Genomic DNA, 20,052 nt, shown 5'->3' with positions numbered 1-20,052 from the left:
TTTGGGGTGGTAGATGATGTTTGAGATGTGAAAACATATGGAGGCAACTCTTTGGATGGCTTCAATTGGATTTTTCTTCCCTCAAAGGTAAAGGAATTAGTGTTAGTTCGACCATTATGGATAACAGACTCGCATCCATGTGAAGCACATCACACTACACTTGGTCAAAATAGATATTTTCAATAGAAAATTTGACCAAACACTGTCGATCAGTACGCACATCTATGCTCTTTTAAAGCCAAGACATCTGATACGGACAGGGGTGAGTTCTATAACCTAATTTTAATTTGGTCATAGCCTCAACAGATATAACATTCTCACAACAGCCAGAATTTATGATAAATCTACACACTTTTCCATTTATGGTACAGGCAAACTCAAAAATGTGGGTTCTAAGCCAACGATCACTCGCTTCTTGACTAAGAGCTAAACAAACCCTCCTAGAAATGAGTGTTTCTTCTCTATCTGGCAAGAACACATCTTCTTCCACAACCTTTTTCTCTTATGGTTCTTCTTCAAACGATTTGATTTTGGGATCATAGATAGCATCAAACTCAGGATCAAAATTTGAATATTCTTCTTCATGAGATATTTCGATGAATAAAGTTTTTTCACGACATTCAGTGGACTTATGACCAGGTTTTCCATAAGTATAGCATTTAATGGGGACATTAGAAGTAGTGGTTCTCGCTTGAACTCCTACCGGGGCATTTTGACTCACAACCATTGGTGGGTTAGTAGCATTGGGGTGTCAGTAGGGTGGGACAACTTTAGCATTAGGAACCACTAGGGCCCGCTCTGCAGGTTTAGCAGCTTGACTAGACCTAATTAAGGTCTTTAGTTGAGAAGCCCTTTCCCATTGACGCACCTTCTAATGAGCTTCGAACATCATCCAACATTCAACAAAGTTCAATATGTCTTGTAATTAGAAGTTTAAATGCCTAATATACATCGTCCAACATTGACGCGCCTTCTAGTTGCTCATCGCTCTCTCGAATGTCATTTCGCGCAACCAAATCATGAAATTCTTCAATGTATTGATCCACTAACTTTGTACCTTATTTTAAGTTTTGATATTTATGATATAGTTCTCGGTGGTATTTAAGTGAAAGAAATTGAGCGCACAATTTTTGCTCCATGTGCTCCCATCGTTCAATAGGTGCATGAACTTGATGCCTCAGGGTTTGTTTGAGCTTGCGCCATCAAGCTGTAGTTCGACCCTTAAGCTTTAGGAGAATTATTCTCACCCGTCAATCCTTTGGAACTTCTTTAAATTCTAGGATATCACGAACTTCGCTAATCCAATACAGGAATTCTTCGAGAGTTTCTGTTTTTTTTAATTCAAGAATTTCAAATCTCAAACCTAAATCCCAATGAGACCTCCTAGGATGGTGAGTCTCCTTATTATCCTGATCCTGGCGATACAAATCAAATTAACTATATGGATCGTATGTATGTGCTTCTTGAGATCCGCACAGATTGTGCTCGGATTGCCTTTCTCGGTCCCTCGTAAGCTCTTCCATTCTTTGACTCAAGTCCTCTAATCTCCTATTGATTTCCTCGACTTGATGTCACAAGTCTTGGTTTTCATACCTAAGATCGTGATTTTTATTTTCGGGGTTATATTCATCCTGACCTATACCTCCCATTCGCCTAGCCATGGCGAAAGACTCCTAACAATTTTTTTTATGACAGCTAAAAATCCTTGAACAGTGTCAGACTATGAAATCCCACAATGAGCGCTGATATCAAATGACGCGAAGTCGACGATGAAGTCGATCCACAGTCTGAGATCCAAATGGATCTCCACGCGCATAACCTAAGAGTTGTAACAGGAGAGTCTGAATAGGACTCAAATGTTCTATGATTTGAGATAGAGGAAATTTGTTTCAACAGTTGGCGTAAACATAGAAAATATGCATGACAGACACACGTTTATAACAGATCTAAGAACATAGAAATTGGATCTATGTTGTCTGATTTATGTGAAGTTCTCTGGACCAGACAGACTAGTCACTAAGGGCAAGCCGATATTCAGTCAACCGACTTAGGAGGGATTTTCGGACCCTCAGACGATAGAGTTTGGGAAAACTCCAAACAGGTAAGTTATGCCAAATTCTGTTATCTTTCCGACAAACTCATATTTGTAATTTTTGAATTAATATATTAAAAATTATGTCTAAAATACATTATATTTTTTGTTCTAAGCTAAACGAGATGATGAACAGGATTTCAAGCATATAGAAAAAATAAGCAACTTTTTGAACAACAATCGATCAATTCACCAAAAACTTAAAACATAAAGATTCTTAATCAAGATGTTATCTTTTCAGAACATCATTCAGTTTGACAAAAATAGCAGGGATGACAGAGATATGCTTCAAATACAGAACACTATTAGAAATGTAACAGTCAGTCCAGAACAAAAATATTATTCGAGTAACAGAGATTAACAACTATTTTAGACCAACAACAAAACAGATTCAAGAAAAGTGATAAACATGAAAGTTGGAGTTCCGGGTGTTAGCTTTTCAACAAGCTATGATTCAGAATTTTTTGATCAACCGTTTATGAGAACAAAGAAAAATCCCAAACTTTATCAGGAAATGTAAATAATAGACAAACATGCAATTTTCAATCAAGCCACTAAATTTACCAGAAATTTTAGACACTTCACGATATCGATTTTGACAAAATAATAAACATGAAAGATTTAGAGCTGGACGTTAGCTTTCCAACAAGCTAAGATTCATAATTTTTTCGTTTAGCCGTTTGGGGGAAATGAAAAATTACCAAACACTGTTAGAAAGCTTGTCCACACGAATTTGACTAGACAATAATACCCGAATCTCAGAAACGAAATCTTAGACTTACTAAATATCAATGGCAGCAGGCAACTTAACAAGTCAAAAACTTTGTTTCAAACACAATCACAGAGCAATAGTTTATCTGACAAGTTTCTACAGTCCAACACCACAAGATTCCACAAACCATAAACTCACTTTCATAAAATCACATGAAATGCTAAAACAAAGGTAATAGAAATTTGTATATGATTGCAGCCAACTAAAACTCAATCTTCAGTAGAAACACCGACCCCCCTCGATGAGATTGAGCTGAAGAAACCAAAGGTACCAATTTATTCCAGATCAAATCACAAAAAACAACTAAGGCTCATGCATATGTCCACGCACAACAGCACCAAAGCACAAGGGCTTCTCCCTTATTGAACCAGCAGACATACGTCTAGCATATACTTTATCTTTTCTAGAATTTTTCCTCTTTCTCAAAACAAAAGCAAGTTTCTGGTCGATCTCCCTTCTTAGACTCTTAAACCTCAAAAAATTGTCTTCATAATGGAGGGGAGACCTCCCCAATGTTGCCGCCCACTAAGGCCAATGAAATGGCCTATTTTGAATCATAGCATTAAAACACTTCCAACAACCACTTTGACTTCTGAGTCAAACCAAGGAATTCAAATGATGTCAAAAATGGTCCTCCAAAAGTGGTGCTACATGAGTTTCTATATGGGTTTGGATCTTGTTTAAGATCCAAACAACTCTATGAACTAGACCCATATCAAAAAGCCTAAATTTTTTATTAAGGCAAAAAAAGAAAAACTACCTGGCAACCCTGTACACCCTCTAGTGCCACAAAAAGATCCTATAGGTCACTAGAACTATTCTAATTCATAGAATTTGGCACCTATAAAAAAAGTCTAATATTATTCTAGGCTAGATAAAATGGAATCAACACATCAAATAGAAATATTGATGGACAATGGTTGCTCCGAGGATCCACTTGGACCAGAAAAGTCCTTAAAGGGATTGAATCGTCTCGGGTAACGTTGCCCTGATCTCATCTTTGGAGTTGGATTTGGATCCAACTCGTCTTTAATGCTTGGATCTTCTAGGTGCTCTGCATCACATACTTTATAAGATGTCATGTGGCTCAACCATATAAGATCACTTTATATGGGCCTTCACCTTAGACAATTTATAATGTGTGATTAATTATATATGTAGGCCCACATGAAATGTCTAACAATCTTTCAGTTTGCCAAATATGTTACTATACCATACAATCATGCATTATAAAATATCCTTATGAGCTAAGAAACATTGTCTTACCGATGACATCTCCAACAATCTGGTCCATCGATCATGTTAAAATATAACGAATGCAATCTTTATTACAATCATTGTAATTAGATCCATCAATGATCACATATATCGACATAACCAACGACATAGATCAAGTATGGATGTGAATCATGAAAATTACATGTAATATGATCTGAACATGCCTATTTCCAACTAGTCTTGCCTGATTCTTTAGTGAGATCACAATATATGAGTACATAATGAAACTGAAACCAGAACCTTATACTGAAGTAATAAAATAAAACTTTATTTTATCTCAGAACAATCGAATACAAACTCCCACTAAATCAACATATCATTAAATAATATAACACCCATTTGAGCAGTATGCTCGTCTAAGACCTTGGGTGGTAAACCTTTGATAAGCGGATCTGCAATCATGGAGTTTGTGCCAATATGTTCACTAGATATCTGACCATTCTGCACTCTTTCTTTAACAACAAAGAACTTAATATCTATATGTTTTGACTTTAACATGCTCATGTTGTTGGAATATAGTATTGTCGAATTATCGTCGCAAAACAATTTTAATGGTCTTTTAATGTTATTAAAATATGCAACCTAATAACAAAATTGTATAACCATATTTCATGATTGGATGTCTCATAACAAGCAACGAACTCTGCCACCATAGTGAAAGATGCAATAAGTGTCTGCTTAACACTCCTCCAAGAGATAGCTCACCTATCCAACAGATAAACATAACGTGGATTTGCGACTTTCTTGGCATCTAGTAAAGTCAGAATCAGAATACTCTATGGGTTCTAACTGATTTGACTTCCTGTATGTGAGCATGTAATCTTTTATTCTTTGTAAGTACCTAATAACCTGTTTTGTTGCTTTCTTATGATCAAATTTTGAGTTACTCAGATATTTGCCTGACATCCCAACAATGTATGCTATATTAGGACGTATACATACTTGAGCATACATAAGACTCCCTACAGCAGATGCATAGGAAATCTTTTCTATATCCTTAACTTCAAACTGGTGTTTAGGGCATTGTGCGTGACTAAACTTGTCTCCCTTAGCAACAGAGGTATCACATGGTTTACAATCCTTCATGTCAAATCTGACAAGAATCCTTTCAATATAGCTCTTTTGCGATAATTCAAAAATACCTCGAGAATGATATCGATGTATCTGAATTTCTAATAAAAAAAAAGTGTCACTAAGATCTTTCATTTCAAATTTTTTTGTTAGAAATTTCTTGGTTTCATGTAATAAGCCTATATCATTATTGGCAAGTAATATGTTATCGACATATAAACCAAGAAAATATATTTACCCCTATTGAATTTATGGTATATACATTCATCAACCACATTTATCTCAAAACCAAATAAGAGGACAATTTGATAAAATTTATGATACCATTAACAGGAAGCCTACTTAAGTCCGTAGATGAATTTCTTTCATTTTTAAACTATTTTCTTTGCATCACCTAAGGCAAAGTATCTGGTTGCACCCTATATATTGTCTCGTCAATGTCACCATTACGGAATATTGTCTTTACATCCATCTGATTTAGCTTTAAATCAAAATGAGTCACAAGTGCTATCATTATTTTGAAAGAGTCTTTCGTAGAAACTGAAAAAAAAGTCTCTTTATAGTCATTGCCTATCTTTTGAGTAAACCCTTTTGTAACAAGATGTCCTTGTATCTTTTCACATCACCCTTCGAATCCCTCTTGGTTTTAAATATTCATTTGCAACCAATGGGTTTCACACATTATGGTAATGGAACAAGATCCTATACATCATTGCCTTTCATAGATTTAAACTCTTCATACAAGATATCTATCCACTTTTGAGAGTTAGAATTCTGTATAGCTTGTTGGAAGTTGATTGAATCATCTTTCTTTAAGCCAGTATCACCCTCATGTTCTTGGAGAAAAATAATATAATCATTTGGAATTGCCCTTCTTCTCTCTTTAGTGAATTTCCTTAATGGCACTTGTTCTTGAGTTTCTTGAGGTTATTGAGTTTGTACTCTAGAAGTAAAAACTTGATTTTGGATAGAGAGAGCTTGAACATTATCTTTTTCTGAATTTATTTGAACAATGTCAGAAATTGAAATCTGATTATTGTCAACAACAACTATAGAAGTGTAAAGCCCGTGAAAAAAAAAATCTGTGTCGGACACGTGTCAGACACCTGCCCTGCACGTGTCAGACACGTGTCATGGTCAGTCCGCCGTTTCGGACCCGGATCCGAGCTGGACTCGAGCCCGAACTCGGACCCGACTTCTCGATCGTTCGAGAAGCCTGTGACTTTAATAAGTCACAGGCGTCTCGGGCGAGGGGCAGAACCCCTCGCCCCTTCTCTCTCATCTGCTCTGCCTCCCCCCTCACGCTGCCGCCGGCGATCTGAGACGCCGATGAGTGATTATGTCCGGCCGCCTCCCCTCTCAGTCCGGCGACCTTTGAGCCGACCCTCCACCTTTGTTGCTGCCGGCGATCGAAGTCCTCGGCAACCCTTCAGCCTTCGGCGATCTTCGGTTGTCGGCGATCGACGCAGGCGACCACCTTTCCTCGATCTGGCAGGTTTCCCGACGCCGCAAGCACCAGCGATCCCCCTTGTCCTGCTCCCGTGAGGCACCCTCCCCTTCTGTAGCCGGCATCCTCAGCCGACGACGACCTGCGTTCCTCCCTGCAGTCGCCGAGCGCCGGCGATTCGCCACTCGTTTCCACTCAGCTCCTCCCCGGTCGCTGCGGTCTTCGGAGGTATGACCCTCCCCTCTTTTCTTCTGTGTGCAGGGTGGATCGACAGAGGGGCTGAGCCCCCTGTCTTCACCGCTTGCTGGCAGGGGGTCCCCCCTGCTTCCCTTTGTTTTTGGTCGACGGGGGGCTGAGCCCTTGTTGTTGGCTCTTCTTGGCAGGGGGTTCCGCCCCCTGTCACTTTTCCCTTTTTGTTGTTAGTCGACAGAGGGTTGAGCCCCCTGTCGCCTCTTGCTTGGCAGAGGGTTACCCCCCCCTTGCCTTTTTGCGGTTGGTTGACAGGGGGGCTGAGCCCCTGTCGCCTCTTGTTTTGGCAGGGGGTTAACCCCCCTGCCTTTTTGCTGTTGGTCGACAGGGGGGCTGAGCCCCCTGTCGCCTCTTGTCGGCAGGGGGTTACTCCCCCTGCCTTTTTGCAGTGGGTCAGCAAGGGGACTGAGCCCCCCTGCTCTTTTGTTGGTTCTCGGTAGGGGGAGGGGTCCCCCTGCCTTGGTGTTGCCTCTCGGCAGGGGGCTTTGCCCCCTGTCTTCTTTTGTTTGCCGGCAGGGGCGAGGGCTCCCCTGCCTTCTGTTGTTTCCCCTGCAGGGGGCGGAGCCCCCCCTGCACCATCTGTTGCTCCTCGGCAGGGGGTTCTGTACCCCTGCCTCTTGCATTGTGTCGGCAGAGGGCGAGGCCCCCCTGCCTTCTGCGTTGTGTCAGCAGGGAGCGAAGCCCCGCTGCTTTTCTGTTTTCGAGCAGAAGCTTGCCCCGTGCATCTCTGTGTTTGTTCTCTGGCAAGGGGCTTTGCCCCCTTGCCTTGTTCTTGCTGCCGGCAGGGGGCTGCGCCCCTATCTTGTGTTCTGACAGGGGGTGTTTCCCCCCTGCCTTGTTGTGGCAGGGAGCTTCTGCTCCCTCCCCTGCCTTTCTTGGTGCTGGCAGACAGGGAGCTTCTGCTCCCTGCCTCTGCTGTTGTTTCCAAGCAGGGCTAAGGCCCCTGCCTCTGGCACCCTTGTCTGCAGGATGCAGAAGCTCCTGCCTCTGCCTCCTGCAGGCAAGAGACCTTGCTGCCTTGTTGCTTGTTTATATTCGGCATATGCTAACGTTCTAAGATCTCCAGGTTGAACGGTGGATCCAGCTCGCCCTGTGTGGCTCGAGCTCTTGTTTGCCTACGCTGCATGCGTACGAGGACCCGCAACCCCTTAAGGTAGGGGATTCTTGCGTGAAAGGACAATGAACTGATAAATGCTAAAATAAGAAAGATAACTAAAAGAGGACAATATATGTATACGTATAATGTATATACGTATGTCTTTACCTTCAAGGACGCGGTTTCGCGATCCTTGTCCTTTTTACTTTCTTGCACTTTCCTTTCTGTCGCCGTCGCGCTATATGTGCGTAGGCTTTTCATTCCTGTCTTTATATTTCCTGTCTTTTAACTCAAGGACGCGGTTTCGCGATCCTTGTCCTCTTTACTTTCCCGCACTTTACTTTTCTGCTGCCCCGCGCTTTGCGCCCTGACATTTACTTGTACATGTCTGTCTTTACTCCAGGACATCCTGGTCCTCCTTTACGTTCTTACACTTTACTTCCTGCATTTACTTGTTGCCCCGCGCTTTATGCGCCATGGTCTTGCTTATGCTTTACTTCTCGTGCTTTACCTTCCTCTACTGTCGTGCTTGCTTTTACCTTGTTGCCGCACTTCGTGCATATGCCTTGCTCATTCATGTATTCTATCTCTGTCGTATGCTTTCCTTCTTGCTTACGCTTGTCGATATATCGAGGTGCAACCCCATACCTTGTGAGTCATCCTTTACACTTGCATAGTCAGTATAGGATCTCTTACCTCACGAGTTGCTTACATAGTTGTCTGCTTGTGCGTCACGATGATCGAGTTATGATCATCATACCTCGTGAGTAGCCCTAGCGTTCTACCCTCACGATGCAGCTCCGCCCAACGAGTCTTGCCCCTCGATTTGCCATTGTATTGGTTTGTGCACGAGTTTGTCCCTTGTCAGCTTGCACTCCTTGAGTGCAGCTTCGAGTGTATAGTATATATCATTTCACTTGTCTTACAGGTCACAACACACACTTATGCACTTCGGTTCTCCAAAGACATCGTCTTAGGTGCAAACCTATTTTTAAGATGTATAGCTTGTAAAGCAGAGGTAGCGGCCGGACCTCCCAAATCGATGTATTTGGGATAGATGTGTTACAACCCCAGTTCGCCTATTCGATACGACTTAGATAACCTTGTTTAGGATCCTGTGCACGAATAGGGCGGGATCCTAGCGAGGTACTTGCGGCATCGCTAGATCGGCGTTACCTCACTTCTGATGCGAGACCTAGTTTTCTTGGCTTTCTGGTTCAACCAAGATTGTAGCGCCTTCCTTTGTGAAAGCATTGTTGGATCTCTTACAAGAGATCCATGTTCCTCCTCTTGTAGTTGTACCCTTAGTCACGTACGATATGTTTGGACTACGAAGAGCAGGACGAGAGGTCTATAGTAACCTCTAAGCGTGTATCGACACATTAAGCTAATCTTGTTATGTTGATTTCGCCTAATAGGCAGATTGCTTGAGATTGTCTAAAGGACCCGAGCACGATCAGTTGGAACTGAAATGAGTTCATTGCGGGCTTCTATAAAGCAGAAGCATTGGGATTTCTTGCGAGAGATCCAAACCTCTCTCATTGTGGTTGTACTTTTGGACAGGTACGTTGTGTACTACGATGAGTAGGATGAGAGGCCTATGTCTGCCTCGAACATGCAATGGCATGTATTTGAAATCACAAGAGTGATGTTGCTACCCTCACTATAGATTGACCCCCTTTTCATCGTGGTTGTGCATTTGAATAGGTACGATGCGTACTGCGGTGACTAGGATGAGAATTGTGTGCTTGCCTCGAACGCGCAACGGCGCGTATAACTCACTTAAATAATAATCATGCGCCTTCACAGGCAAGATGCTCGATTGGGTTGAAAGACCAAAGCATGAGAATGGGACGGTGGTTAAGAAACCCTCTGTCGTGCTCATTCGAGACGGTTCATCAAGAAAGAGGATGGATGGTACAAAACTCCGATGGACAGTCATAAATAGCAATCTCGGGCAAAGATCCGACCTTCCCCAGTCATCGGAGGTTAGGGGAAATCCTTTGGGCCACTTCTGCAGAAGTACGGATGCGCATCCATTGGGCCTTTCTTTGCCTTTGGGGATTTACTCTCTTGGTCACAGACTGTCCCCTTAGGAAGCGGACTCAGTCAGTCATTCGGGGTATAATAAAATACATAGCGTAATGGACCCCCGAATCGATCTCGGTTGTTTCTACATTTTGCCTTGTGCGTACCCACAACGGTCTGCTCAGTAATGAGACAAGATATAACTTATACACATGATCGTGAGATACGCATGTTGTGACATGCATTGCTTGCTTGCTTGTTAGCTAGGTAGTTAGGTATGCTACTCGTTGAGTTAGGGACGCCTGTCGAGGCATTACTCTTGTTGGTTAAACTGCTTACTTAGTAATAACTAGCTTCTCATACTAGTTGATTGCTTATCCTGTGTAGCTTATGTATTGCTTGTGATGCAATAGCATGGGCCTAACGATGGACTGAGTCATCCAATGGTACTTGTATATGTATTACGAGTGTTGTTATTAATACTTGTCTTCTGCAATTGCTTTGCTTGACTGGTGAATGGAGTTAGTTACTCTTCACCTATTATATCTGTGGGATTGCTATAGTTGTTTGTTTAGCACCATAATCCTTCTTGCTCTTGTACGTAGTTGTTTGCCTTACTAGAGCTTTGCTTACTCCACAGCACATTTGGTTAGATCTGCTAGTCTTGCTTGTTTCGGCTTGAGCTAGCGTTTATCTTGCTCATTGCAGCCTTTGCTCTTTCTTGTCCTTTGCACCCCTACTAGTCTGTTGTGAGACTGACCTATTTCATGGGCAGGTGGTGAACAGGTTGAGACAGCTTGCGATGGCACGATGACGCGATGCATTCAAGGCAATGCCCTTTCCTGACGTTGCGCTTCTGGGGATACTTTTGATGGATGTGGTATAAGGTTTCTTTGAAAGCATCTCTTTTGATTATAACTCTGCATTTCTAAAACTGTATTACCAAAATGTGGTTCTTCTTTTCATTTCAATAAAATATATATTTGAATTGCAAATCGGTTTGTAAGAGAAAATCTGCTTTTGGTTGTAATGTGCCCAAGGTATAGGGACTTGTTGTTTTCAACCTGATCTTCCGCTGAACTTCTGTTTTAAACTCTGATAAATGATTGATTTCAAAGCTTTCAACCTTTTTCATAAAAGGTTTCAAGTCCACGATTTTGGGACGTTACAACTTTTGGTATCAGAGCAACATGGAAAGTGGTAATCCTTGATCATCCGGCATCTGCATCGCACTGTGAGTATTATTTCTCTTAGATTGTTTTATAGTTATTTTAATTAAAGAATGTGTTTTTGCTTAGATGTCGTTTAATAAACTGATCAACTCTATAGACGCATTAACCAGAGCAGTTGAGCAGCTCCAAGCGATGGTCCAGAACCTGGATCATAAGGTTGATAGGTTGGTTTGCACGAACACCAACCTAGGGCAGAGTGTCAGCCCTCATGTTTTGTCTGATCTGATGTGCCTTCAAAACCCTGTTGATTGTCACTTTTGCAGAAAGGTGGGGCATTCTGCTCAAGAATGCCACTTTAAGCAACGTCGCGATATAAAGTCTGCCGAAGATAGTGCTGACAACAAGCGTCGACCTGCTAAAAGACAGAAACTAAGTGAAGGAAATGAGCCTCAACGACCGTTAAACCCAAAATGTCTGTGATGCGATCGTGTTCACCGTGGACAAGGCATGTCCCCGAGCCTCTGGTGGTTGCTTTTACTGTGGCAGAGTGGGCCACTTTATCCGTGATTGTCGCATAAAGAAGGTCGATGACCTCCAACAAGTGGGCAGTACGCCCCAACTTCCTCAGCAATAGCAACAGAACACATAGTAAACATCGAATAAACACCTTTGATAGTCTTAGTTTAAGGCTTTTTGTGTGTTTTGTTACGTTTTTTTGTCAAGTCAAAGCTTATCAATGGAATTACGTGTGACTTTGGTGTCTTTGTGATCATAATGATTGTGATGCTTTTTAGGTGAATGACGTGTCACGCCTATAACTGATTAGTTTTGGGGTAGTTGACTTGTTACGCCTACAGATGATTAACTTTTAGGTGGTTGACTTGTACGCCTACAAATCATTAGTTTAGATCATTTAGATGTATGACACCTCACGACTACTAATGATTAGTTGTTGATGTTATATCACGCCTACGTAACTATGTTGCAAGGATTCACATTATGATTGATTGTGTGATTACATTATCTTTGTATAGCATGATTGGCGAATATCATGAGTATTGGACTAAGATGTCTTGTAGATATGTGCGTGTGTTTCACGCTGAAATGGTCGAATGCGATGTGTTTCGAGGTGAGAATTGTGAATGCATATGATGGTGCAAAGATTGGAATTGTCTTGATTGCACATGTAACTTAAATCCTGTGAATTTATTGAATTACGTAGAAGTTACGTAAGTTGAAGTTAAGTTGATTCATAATATATTATCTGCGTGTTTCTGTGTATAAAATTCATGCATTGATTGTGCATGCTTTGAGGTCCTATTTGAGGATATTATGTTTCTTGTGGCATTGATGAGTTGCGTAGTGTAAATCTTCTATGTGATGTGATTGATATGCCACGTGATAGGAATTGTTGGAAGAATTTGTGATTCTGTGTTTTGTTCTGCCATGTGAAGTGATACGATGCATATTGTTGGTATATATGCTTATGCCCATATTTGTGGTTGTTGACCCCGAGTACGGTCAATTGTTTTGATCAGTCGATTATATTGATGCATGTATCACTGTGTATGGCGCCTGTTGAGGATCTGGTCTCCAATGGATTATCTGCGAGGGAGGTGTATGACCAAGATCAGGTAACCCACTAGAGTGGTAGATTTCTGTGAGGACGTGCACTGTCCAAGACCGGGTAGCCGCGAAGACGGTGAACTCTGAGAAAGTGTATGGTCCAAGACCAAGTATACCATCTAGGGTGGTAATTCCTTGTGAGGTCGTACATTTTCCCAGACCAGGTGATTCGCCGTGGATCTTGTTGATTATTAGTGACTATCGACCATGTGAGCGGTCATTTGTGTTGATGCGTGTATTGCAGTGATTTTTCTTTGATTATGGCTTTTGTTGAGGTTTGGGTTCCCAAGGGTTTTTTGTGAGGGTTCGTATGACCAAGATCTGGTAACCCGGCTAGAGTGGTAGAATCTCTGTGAGGATATACACTGTCCAAGAGCGGGTAGCCGCGGAGACGGTGAACTGTGAGGAAGTGTACTGTCCAAAACCAGGTATACCATCTAGAGCGGTAATCCCTTGTGAGGTTGTACGTTTCCCAGATCAGGAGATCCGACGAGGAACCTGTGTGACTTTGATTTCCATGAAAGGCTATGGTGAGCTGTATTGATCTTCTGATATTGATGAGTATAGCCTGTTATGAATCTATAGATTTGGCTTTCTGTTTTAGTATGATTATATGCCCAGCTCAGATGTGAGAATTAGATCTTTATTGATTTTTAGATCTTGATCATGTTTTCGACCTTCTATTGGAAGGGCGAGCTTTTATGAGAAAGTATGACACCTTAAGTGAGTCATGATAGGAATGGATTGTGATTACTCATGACACAGAATTTGTTAGAAGTTGCGAGTGTGACACACGACGTCTTGATGATGATTGAGAGACCCCATTCAAGGAACGTAAGCTAGAGCAATGTCTCGTTTTGTCTCTTCATCCCTTATTGCATCAAGTAGAAGTTAATGATTAAACCTTTCCTATGGTCTTCTACTAGATTCTTTTTCTTTGATGGCTCGTTGTGTTTCTTCATCCTTGAAGATAGCGAATAAGCATTCTTATAGTCTTCTGTTAAACTCCTCCTTTTATGGCTCTTGTGAACTCTTGCGAAAACAAGCTATTAATGAATTCACACATACATTTTGTTCGATCAAGTTGTTGGCTTTGAACCTCTCTTTGAGACGCATTATGTGTTGTCCTGATCTCTTCAGAAGCTTATGTGTTTGGGGGTTCGTGTGCGCACGTGCATCCTAATCTACCTAGTTCCCTTAGGCTGCGGTCTAGGCAGATCACCTTCCTATGAAATTTCGAGGACGAAATTCTTTTAAGGGGGGTAGGATGTAAAGCCCGTGAAAAAAATCCGTGTTGGACACGTGTCAGACACCTGCCCTGCACGTGTCAGACATGTGTCACGATCAGTCCCCCGTTTCGGACCCGGATCTGAGCTGGACCCGAGCCTGAACTCGGACCCGGCTTCTCGATTATTCGAGAAGCCTGTGACTTTAATAAGTCATAGGCGTCTCGGGCGAGGGGCAGAACCCCTCGCCCCTTTCTCTCTCATCTGCTCTACCTCCCCCCCTCACGCTTTCCTTCTTGCTTACGCTTGTCGATATATCGAGGTGCAACCCCATACCTTGTGAGTCATCCTTTACACTTGCGTAGTCAGTATAGGATCTCTTACCTCACGAGTTGCTTACATAGTTGCCTGCTTGTGCGTCACGAAGATCGAGTTATGATAATCATACCTCTTGAGTATCCCTAGCGTTCTACCCTCACGATGCAGCTCCGCCCAACGAGTCTTGCCCCTCGATTTGCCATTGTATTGGTTTGTGCACGAGTTTGTCCCTTGTCAGCTTGCACTCCTTGAGTGCAGCTTCGAGTGTATAGTATATATCATTTCACTTGTCTTACAGGTCACGACACACACTTATGCACTTCGGTTCTCCAAAGACATCGTCTTAGGTGCAAACCTATTTTTAAGATGTATAGCTTGTAAAGCAGAGGTAGCGGCCGGATCTCCCAAATCGATGTATTTGGGATAGATGTGTTACAACCCCAGTTCGCCTATTCGATACGACTTAGATAACCTTGTTTAGGATCCTGTGCACGAATAGGGCGGGGATCCTAGCGAGGTACTTGCGGCATCGCTAGATCGGCGTTACCTCACTTCTGATGCGAGACCTAGTTTTCTTGGCTTTCTGGTTCAACCAAGATTGTAGCGCCTTCCTTTGTGAAGGCATTGTTGGATCTCTTACAAGAGATCCATGTTCCTCCTCTTGTAGTTGTACCCTTAGTCACGTACGATATGTTTGGACTACAAAGAGCAGGACGAGAGGTCTATATTAACCTCTAAGCGTGTATCGACACATTAAGCTAATCTTGTTATGTTGATTTCGCCTAATAGGCAGATTGCTTGAGATTGTCTAAAGGACCCGAGCACGATCAGTTGGAACTGAAATGAGTTCATTGCGGGCTTCTATAAAGCAGAAGCATTGGGATTTCTTGCGAGAGATCCATACCCCTCTCATCGTGGTTGTACTTTTGGACAGGTACGTTGCGTACTACGATGAGTAGGATGAGAGGCCTATGTCTGCCTCAAACATGCAATGGCATGTATTTGAAATCACAAGAGTGATGTTGCTACCCTCACTATAGATTGACCCCCCTTTCATCGTGGTTGTGCATTTGAATAGGTAAGATGCGTACTGCGGTGAATAGGATGAGAATTGTGTGCTTGCCTCGAACGCGCAATGGCGCTTATAACTCACTTAAATAATAATCATACGCCTTCACAGGCAAGATGCTCGACAAGATATAACTTAGGAAGCGGACTCAGTCAGTCATTCGGGGTATAATAAAATACATAGCTTAATGGACCCCCGAATCGATCTCGGTTGTTTCTACGTTTTGCCTTGTGCGTACCCACAACGGCCTGCTCAGTAATGAGACAAGATATAACTTATACACATGATCGTGAGATACACATGTTGTGACATGCATTGCTTGCTTGCTTGTTAGCTAGGTAGTTAGGTATGCTACTCGTTGAGTTAGGGACGCCTGTCGAGGCATTACTCTTGTTGGTTAAACTGCTTACTTAGTAATAACTAGCTTCTCATACTAGTTGATTGCTTATCCTGTGTAGCTTATGTATTGCTTGTGATGCAATAGCATGGGCCTTTCGATGGACTGAGTCATCCAATGGTACTTGTATATGTATTACGAGTGTTGTTATTAATACTTGTCTTCTGCAATTGCTTTGCTTGACTGGTGAATAGAGTTAGTTACTCTTCACCTATTATATCTGTGGGATTGCTATAGTTGTTTGTTTAGCACCATAATCCTTCTTGCTCTTGTACGTAGTTGTTTGCCTTACTAGAGCTTTGCTTACTCCACAGCACATTTGGTTAGATCTGCTAGTCTTGCTTGTTTCGGCTTGAGCTAGCGTTTATCTTGCTCATTGCAGCCTTTGCTCTTTCTTGTCCTTTGCACCCCTACTAGTCTGTTGTGAGACTGACCTATTTCATGGGCAGGTGGTGAACAGGTTGAGACAGCTTGCGATGGCACGATGACGCGATGCATTCAAGGCAATGCCCTTTCCTGACGTTGCGCTCCTGGGGATACTTTTGATGGATGTGGTATAAGGTTTCTTTGAAAGCATCTCTTTTGATTATAACTCTGTATTTCTAAAACTGTATTACCAAAATGTGGTTCTTCTTTTCATTTCAATAAAATATATATTTGAATTGCAAATCGGTTTGTAAGAGGAAATCTGCTTTTGGTTGTAATGTGCCCAAGGTCTACGGACTTGTTGTTTTGAACCTGATCTTCCGCTGAACTTCTGTTTTAAACTCTGATAAATGATTGATTTCAAAGCTTTCAACCTTTTTCATAAAAGGTTTCCAAGTCCACGATTTTGGGACGTTACAAGAAGAGTAACGCATTTTTCTTTAAAAGCAATGTCTTTTACCTTATCACCTCCCCTAAACTTGATTTTAGATAAGGAGATCTTGAACATTGCCTTATTCTGAATTTGTTTGAACAATGTTAGAAATTAAAATTTGATCATTGTCAACAACAATTGCTGGAAAAAAACAAATTTTTCTTCAAAAGCAATGTCTTTCACCTTATCACCTCCCCCAAAATCAACATCCTTAAAAAAATAAGCATTTTTTGTCAAAAAAAGAACTTATTCACAGAATCATAAAATTTATAACCCCTAGATCTTTCAAAATATCCAACAAAATAGCAGCTAACTGTTCTTGAGTCCAGTTTCTTTTTATATGACCTATATGGCCTTGCCTCAGCAGGACATCCCAAAATATGAAAATGTTTCATTCTAGGTTTTTTGCCTATTCATATTTCATATGGGGTTTTGGTTACTGCTTTAGTTGGTACTCTGTGCAGTACATAAGCTACAGTCTTTAGAGTCTCTCCCTAGAGAGATTTTGGTAAAGTAGAATGACAAATCATACTCCTTATCATATCCTTTACAATCTCATTTCATCTCTCAACAACATCATTCATGCTAGAAGTGCCTAGCATGGTGTACTGAGGGACAATACCGCATTTCTCTAAGAATTTAGCAAACGGCCCTAGACATTGTTCACATGATCCATCATATCTACCATAGTATTCACCACCACGGTCAGATCTGGCGACTTTAATCATTTTGTCAAGTTGGAATTCAACTTCAGCCTTAAATGATTTGAACATATCCAGTAATTGAGACTTTTTATGAATCAAATACAGGTACCCATAACGAGAATATTTGTCTATGAATGTAATAAAATATTGTTGATCATTCCAAGAAGCCGTAGGGAATGACCTACAAATATTCATATGAATAAGTTCTAAGACATTTGTTCTTCTGTCGCTACCTATTTTCCTTATGTTTGTTTGTTTCTCTTTTGTGCACTCACCATAAACCTGAAAGTCGGTGAAATCAAGGGAATCAAGAATTTTACTTGTCACAAGTCTTTCAATTCATTGTTTAGAAATGTGATATAAGCGCTTGTGCCATAATAAAACAAAATTCTCATTGGTTAATTTTTGTTTTATACCATGTGAACTTGAATGCAAGGTTTCATAATATGAAGCAACAGTATTAAGTAAATATGGGTTATCAATCACAGATAAAGAACAAGTTCCAATAAAATTTGAATTAAGAAAAAACTTCAAGTTCTAATAAAATTTGAATTAAGAAACAACTTAAACTGATTTTTTCTAAATAAACAAGAATAACCAAATTTGTCTAATGCAGAAATAGAAACCAAATTCTGTCTAAATGATGGTACAATGTATATTTTTTTTAAATATAAATAACAACCAGTCTTTAATAATAACCTAAAAGTCCCTATTGCCTCAACTTGAACTGATTTGCCATCGCTCATATAGATTAATCTTTCATTATCAATTGGCATTTGACAACTTAGACAACTCTGCATAGACACACTTATGTGAGTGGTATCACCAAAAATCCATCCATCAAGTGTGCTTGGGTACAAAAGTTAAATTAACCTCAAAATAAACCAAAGTAAGGTGAGTACGTTTCTTTTCACGCCAAACATGATATTTAGTACAATCCTTCTTCAAGTGATCCTCGTTATTGCAAAATAAACAACTTAACTTTGGATTCTGATATTTCTTATGTTTCTTCTACGATGGAGGGTCCACTGCAGCTTCCTTATCATTTTTTCTTTTGTTAAATTTGTCTTTAGAGTTAACTGTCAAGTAAGCACTTTCTATCTTTTCTTATTTTATTCTTTCTTCTTCTTGCACACAATATGAAATGAGCTCATTTAGAGTTCATTTATTCTTTTGGCAGTTATAACTGACCTTAAATTGAATGTATTATGCAAGAAGAGATATAAGAACTAAATGCACAAGTAACTCTCCAGACAACTCTAACCTTAGTGCCTTTAGTTTGAAGCAAGATGAGACATTTTCATAGTGCACTCCCTTATATTTCATTTACCTTTATACATCATCGAAACATGACTCGAAAGGAGAGTGTTTGTCTCAGCCTTTTCATTTTTAACAAAACGATTTTCAATTTTCTCAAGAAACTTTTTAGCATTAACCTCTTTAGACATATCGCTGTTGAAGGTTTCAAAAAATGCACGTTTCATGATCACAAGACTCATAAGATTGGATCGATTCCACTTCTCATAGTTCCTTTTATCCTTAGTGGAACTTCTATCTGCGAGAGCAGTGGGTTGATCCTCTCAAACTGCAAGGTCCAAATCCATACACCCAAGAACAATCATAAGGTTTTCTTTTCAGTTTTTAAAGTTTGAGCCATTCAAAACAGGGATTGAATTGATATTTGCATATATTGTATAAGCAGAAGAATTAACTGAATCAAGAACAAAACAAACCACATTATACTCACTATTAATATACATATTACATGCATTAACATTAATTAACATATTTAAAGTGTGGTAAATCCCATCACAAGATACCCAGCACAACATTGACATTTAGTATTTGAACAAAAACATCAATTTATAAGTGGTACTCTTATTACAGTAATCAAATATGGATAATTAATCTTTTTAAACAACAAGCATTTCTTCAAACTGACTCATTGTTCACATGAAAAACTTGATAAGCATCCCATATTCATTACGGACAATATATTTAAGTTCGACCAAATAGTAATCTTTCTTTGGGTTGATCACTATTTATATGAACCTCAAATATATAAACATCTTAATATTTCAAACAAGTCAATCTTCACAAGAGAGGTTACTTTGGTAGCATGTTGTTTTAATCAACTCATTTTAGAATATTAGACCCTTATTTTGAAAAGAATACCATAGTTCAAATTTAATATATGATTACATGCATATGAACAAAAAGAAAACAAAGCCTTAATCCAAATTAGGTCAAAAATATCTAAAATCAACCCTTTAAAGGGACCCAAAATACATACTTAATGACCTAAACCCAATATTTTTTTTTGTAATATATATTTTTTTTCATCCATAACCGTGCAAAGGGTCGGGGCCATCAGGTTAGGCCAGACCCGACCTGCGGATGAGGCTAGACCTGACATGGCATGAGTTCGGCCACAACCGACCTGGATTGGTTCCTGCAAACTGAATGGGGACCAAGCCTGATCGGCCACCCACCGGACCCTGGTCATGTAAACACCCCAAATTTTCCTCACTCATTCTCAAATAACCCTCGTGCAGTGCCAACCCTGTTAGGTCAGTTTAGGAGTCAAACCCCGAGTCAGTTTCAGAAAATCACCATTTTACCAACTTTTATTTGGAAAATTACCATTT

Source organism: Nuphar pumila, chromosome 5 (assembly GCF_984573655.1).
Source record: "Nuphar pumila chromosome 5, dmNupPumi1.hap1.1, whole genome shotgun sequence".
NCBI classification, from domain to species: Eukaryota; Viridiplantae; Streptophyta; class Magnoliopsida; order Nymphaeales; family Nymphaeaceae; genus Nuphar; species Nuphar pumila.
The sequence above is the reverse complement of the archived record's forward strand: the minus strand, read 5'-3'. Positions refer to the sequence as shown.